We start from the raw sequence: 6,407 nt of genomic DNA on the forward strand, positions 1-6,407 counted from the left end.
AATAAGGCACTATTAATGCAGAGGCTCTTTGAGCTATGATAAGGAACCTGTGAGAAAAGACAATTTTCCAGGGCCTATAAGGTTTTCAGAACTTTCAGAACTGTCCTGAGATTTGGCTGCATTACATTAATACACCTATTTTTTAATGGTTCTGAGAATTTGTCATGCAGGGAAACCTTCCAATAAAGTGTCACAAAACCCTATCCAGTCTGGCCTTGAACATTTCCACAGCTGGAGCATCCACAGCTTCTCTGGATAACCTGTGCCAGTTCCTCACCACTCTCACAGTAAGAATTTCTTCATAATATCTAAACTAAACCTACCCTCTTTCAGTTTAAAGCCATTTCCCTTTGTTCTGTCACTACATGCCCCTGTAAAAAGTCACTCTCCAGCCCTCTTGTATCTCCCTACCCATAGGTACTCGAAGGCTGCTGTACGATCTCCTCAGATCTCCCTCATCTCCTGAGGAACTGCCCCAGCTCTCTCAGCCTGTCTTCACAGGAGCTGTGCTCCAGCCCTCTAGTCCTCTGGACTTGCTTGAACAGGCCCATGTCATTGTATTGGGGCCTCAGTGCTGGATCCAGGTGGGGTCTCACCAGAGTACAGCAGAGCAAAGGGGCAGAATCACCTCTCTCATCCTACTGTCCAGGCTGCTTTGGATACAGCCCAGAACAGGATTTGCTTTCTGTGCTGTGAGCTCACATTGCTGGCTCATGTCCAGCCTCTCATCCATCAGCACTCCCAAGTTCTTCTCCTCAGGGCTGCTTTCAATCCATTCTCTGCCAGCCTGTGCTTGTGCTTGGGATTGTCCCAACCCAGGTGTAGAACCTTGCACTTGGCTCTGTTGAACTTTATGAGTTTCATACAGGCCCACCTCAAGCCTGTGCTGGTCCCTCTGGATGGCATCCCTTCCCTCCAGCGTGCTGACTACACCTCTCAACTTAGTGTCATTGGAAAACTTGCTGAGGGTGCATTCAATCCCATTGGCACTGTAAAGAGTAAAATGTGACCTCCTGATCAATATATAAAGATGTTTACCGTTTGAATAGTAGAACATTGCCAGCATAAGGTGCCTTTGTTAAAATACCTCATGTTGTGTCATGTTTGTTAAATACCAATGATATGACAGCCTTCTTTGTTAAATACCTCATGTTTTGTCATGTTTGGTAAATATCAATGTTGTTATGACAGCCTTGTTAATTGCCACCTGGTCTTGAATATTGCCTCTGCTGCTTCTGGCACCCCCTAATGGCAACCAATGACACCCCCCAGTATGTAGATGAGCCGAACTCCCATGGGGATTAGCACCCAGGGGAAGTAGAATTAACATCTAAAGACCCCTAGAATCACTGGGCCATGGCACAAACCAGACTCCAAACTACGTTGAGGAGCAAGGGAGAACATTGCTCAACTTACTGATGTTTTGCTATCCATGACTACACTAGATTTACAATGAGCCAGTGTCTTCCTAGAGACTCCCGTGAGGACGGAAGCCCCAGCTCTGCCGTGTGGCAAAGCTGAACACCTCCTCGTCTGGGTTGTCCATTGGGAGCAGTGGTGGTGTGCACAGCTCCTCCAGCTCCCCACCTAGAGCTGACCTCAATAAAGGAATTAAAAAGGAGCTGGTCTCCTTGCCCGTTCTTTTCTGTGCCAGCAAAGATTTGTGGGACATTAGCCAATATAAGATACATGGGATGTATCTTACTGGGACTGAAAGACTTCTGCTCTTTCAGTTCTCTATTGTGTTTAAGACAACATGCTATGTGCCCAGATGGAAAAAAGCTATAATGTGAAAGTTTTTGAAAATGTATTGTAAAGTTTTTCAAATATATTTGCCTGATGGCAAATAATGCAAGTTCCTTCGAAGTTTTGTTTTTCTCCTTGTCTTGCCAAGTGTGACATCTGAGCTACGGGCTGTGTGATCCTTCAGTGGAACCCCTTGGTAGCAGAAGCATGAGGACAGGCACCTGTGTTTGAAACACATCAAACCAGTGGTTTTCTAAGGATATTCACATGAAACACAACCTGACAGGTTTTGTCTCCTTTGACTTCATGACTTTGTGTGGTAATTTACCTTGTAAAATTTAACTTTCTTTTAATACAATTTGTTCAAACCTCTAAGGTACATGGGCATCTCTGGGCTGCCTTTGATGTTTTAGAGACATTTATCTTTTGCTACAAAGCAAAAAAAAAATAGCAAAAATATTTCAATTTATATGCTTATTATTATCATAGGAGACAGTAGTTCTAGGCATGACACAAACTGCTGCTTTATTTGAATACAGCAGCAGTCCAGAAAATTTACAATGAAATATGAAGCTCAAGACAATGGGAAAATACATAAAGCAGCACAACAATACTGTGTCATCACTGGCCCAAGCCAGACTCTTGGTGACTGTTGTCAGGTGTTCTCACTGTTCAGTACGTTGGCTGAGTAGTTGCACATCTTGTAAACATTAACAGAGAAAGGAGGAATTGGTAGGAAAGTCCATGGTTGATAGCTGATAGTCAGTAAAATTGGATTGTCCAACCAGGGAATATCACTCCTAAGACTTACAAAATGCTAATGTAATCTCAGTTCCAAGGATGTATTAGGAATGAAGAAACCTCAGAGTGGAGTTGTCTTTAATCTCTTCAAAAGCTGGAGCACAAGCTTGCATAAGTCAGTGGTTGTATTTAAAGTCTTTGGTCTGGTTCTTTACATGCAGCTGGTGCTTTACAACAGAGAATCACATTTATAGCAGCTGCTTTTCCTTTTAAAACCTTGCTCAAAACCCTTTGAATGGATTTCGTCAATCTGTGAGTGGGACAAGGCTCAAGGGAACTATGTAAAGGAATGCTTCAGTAGATGGCACTCTCCCTCTGAAGGAGGATGGGCAAATACTTCAGCCAAGGAATTAGATGCAGTTGAGAACAGTTTCCTTTATACTCAACAGAAATCGCAGTGAATGGCAGATTTTCACAAATCTGGATCTATCAAGTCCTCACATCTGGCTTCCTCCCTGCTTGAATGACTGTAGTCTGTTTATGTTCAGCTGAACTCCTGAATTCGTAACAGTGAACACACACACGGATACATACATGTATTTTTTATATATTATTTCTATATTTATATATATGTGTATATATTTTGTATCTATATATATGTATACACACATATATGCATATGTATATATATATATATATATATTAAAAAGCTCAGTGGTAATCTAAATTGTACACATCAGACTCAGAGTGTACAATTGTTCTGCTTTCCCAATATTTTTTTTTTTTCAAATTCTGTGTTTTATTCTACTATTCTGTTAATGTTAGGTCCATTTTGAGAACTTAAGTCCTTTGATTTGTTGTTAGTTTTCTGTTGGTATTTTATAGTCACAAAGATTTCATAGATCCAGTTTAAAAAGTACTGATTTAGTACAAGTGAGGAGGCCTCAACTGCAGATATGGGGATGACAAAAACCTGCTGGGCCTTAGGGAAGCTACAGCTTTTTGGGTCAAATCTGTTGTTAAACAAGCAGCATTGTACAGCCATCATACATCTTTCTAAATTGTACAGTGCTTTCCTCACCCTTGAACAGGAAAGTGAGAGAAGAATATGAAAGAAATGTGTATAAGACAAAGCTGCAATAAAAAAATTACATGGGACAAATTTATAAAATGCAAATTTAATTAGTTCAATTTCTTAGGATTTTGGATTCTTGAGTAATGTAAAATCTTTCAATTTACTGCTTTTTAAGCTTTTAAGTATGGTTTTTCTTATTTGACTGGCACAGGAGTCAATTAAGACTACACAAGTCTCCCCTACATTTTGCAAAAATCCTTTTCCCGTTGATTAAAACCACAGAGATAACAGTATTTTTAAAATCCAGACCTAGGAGCTAAACTTTTACTACCATAGCTCAAAGAAAGTTGACCTTTTTTTCCCCCAATATTTATGTCAGAGCCTGAGGGTGTTTGGGGGCTTGGTAACATAACACATGAAAGAGGAGTAGAAAGAGTATTTGTGTACATCTTTCCAGTGACAGTCAACTCTTGAGCAATCAAAAATTATGCACCATTGCAAACTGGATAAAAGAATTTCTGTTAAAAGGAAAGCAGTTCAAATGCTGCATAAGAATGTATAAGTGTATTTTTAAATGTATTTTTTACATTTTCTATTTTTGAGTCAAAACAAAACAACCTACTATGAGTAGGTGCTTAAGGGACTGTGCCCAAAAGCAGTATTTTCTGTCATTTGCAGAGAAGCTATAAAGCTATACTCCAGATTAAAAGCTGGACCAGTGGAAGCTTTCTATTGGAAGTACTATTTAGCTACAGCATTCATCTATTTTTTTGGGAAATAGATTTAAACTTCCAAATGCATTTTATACAGAATTCCAAACAGCCTCCACACAGTAAGGTTACTGCTTGGAAGCTCTTTTGCACAGAAACTGAATGGAAATGGTTTGGAGAGGTTTTTTTAATACTCTACAAAGTACTGGATTTCTTTTTTCCCTTTGGAGACAAAAATCAAGATGTTGAGTGTAGGACATTTACTATTTAAGGCATTTTCTGTACAAGGATAAAAGCAAAATAGTCTAACATTATTATGCTACTATTTTTTTCCTCTTCTGCAAATTTGAGCTGACATTTTATTCAATTAATAAGGAAATCTATCAAGGTCAAGAAACCAATCAAAAACATTTGATTTATAGTTTCAACCTTTACATTTATAGCAGCTGTTGTGATTTCAGAGTATTTTTGAAGATCCACAAACCAGCCTTCTACACTGGCTTTCAAATAGTTGCTTCAAATCAAAGAACAATTGCCTGACTGAGTCATCAAACTATGTATCAGGACACCTGAGTTTTATGCCTACAGGCAAATTATAGCCTAATTTTTAGGTGTCATGCACTTCTTTAACTCCCACTTATCTAAAACAGTTGCAAGAGCTTGGCACCTCTGAAACTTGTTTTTAAACCATTTTGGGAATATCTTCTTTACAGATGAGCTGGAGAACTCTTTTAGTGTTCACAATACATTTGAAATGTTTAGTAAGAGCATTACAGAAATGCAGTCATTACTAGCAAATGTTTCATTGAAGCAGTCCTGTTGTTTTCTCATCTCAGTGCAGTACAGTTCAAGTTATCTTTAGAGAACCTCACAATTAAACATTACAGTTTATTAGACAGAACAGAGCAAGAGACAGAAGGAGCATGTGATGGATAACAGTCTTTTAGAATGAAAGCTGAAGGGTGGAAGATGATGAGCAAAGGTGAAGAGCAAGTGGTGGCAGAAGTAGGACCTAGCAATCACATGGGTTCCCTCTTCTTTAGAAGACCCCTACTGAAAGGATCCAGAAAACGTGGTGAGAAAATAGACATACTAGCCCTGCTTTTGATAACATTCAGAAGCCAGACAGAGATCAGAACTCAGTGGGTTCGCAGAGCTGGTCAAGGAAGTAGCCAGAAAAATCAAAGTCCCAATTCTTTGTAATGAATTGCGTTATGTATTAGAAGTGTCATACATTTTGGTTTACCAGTGTAGGTAGGCTTATTTGTGACAAGTAGTATTTGTGATTAGGAAAATTACATCAAGAGAAAAAACAGCAGTGGTTGGATAGACCAGAGGAATTTGGGTGAGTCTGTGAATGAGTGTTTGGAGATGGGTGCAGAACAAAGGGTTGATTTTCAAACATGATTTATTTAGAAAATAAAGATTTATTAAAGGACAGAGGCAATAACTTACTAATAAATGTATCAAATGCAATAGTTAAAATAAATCCACCAAATCTATGAATAAGAAGTTAATAAAAGTGATTAACTTGCAGTAGACCTGTACCTACAGGATCCCTAATTAAGGTGACCATGAATCAAACCAGTTTTTGCTGGAATCCTCAATATTACAAATACCACCTCATTCTACAAGGATTAAACCAGGGTGGTTTGTAAAACTCTTCAGCCAAGAATAAGCACATGCACCAGACTGGTGAATTAAGCATAAGGAGAACTGAACATTTTCCTTTTACCACATCTTTCTGCATGAAAACCACACATAATTTTTGCATCCTCCCATTGCTAACTTATCCAGCCCACTCAGCAGGACTGGCTTGACAGGAAGAAAACAGTGCTAAATTCATTTGGCCACTGTCTCTTTTTTTTTTTTTTCCCCCTCCAGTTTTCTATTCTTGCTGATTTGCAAAGTCTCAGGTGACTGAGTTATGAGTTGTTTGTCCAACAGCTCCTTTGTTCTGATCTGTGCTTCAGCAAAAACTGGAAAAACCTGTTCACTTACTCTTTTTTTTTTTTTTTAATCTTCCTCACTCCAATTGGTAGCTGCAGCTTGCACACATGCAGACAAGGTGGTGCCTACCTTTCATGTGGAAAGCTGCCTTACAAAAACATCTGAGGTTGCATTTCCCATTATCC

Source organism: Pseudopodoces humilis, chromosome 3, assembly GCF_049639895.1.
Source record: "Pseudopodoces humilis isolate 2021_Gansu_Grassland_sample_001 chromosome 3, ASM4963989v1, whole genome shotgun sequence".
Lineage (NCBI taxonomy): Eukaryota > Metazoa > Chordata > Aves > Passeriformes > Paridae > Pseudopodoces > Pseudopodoces humilis.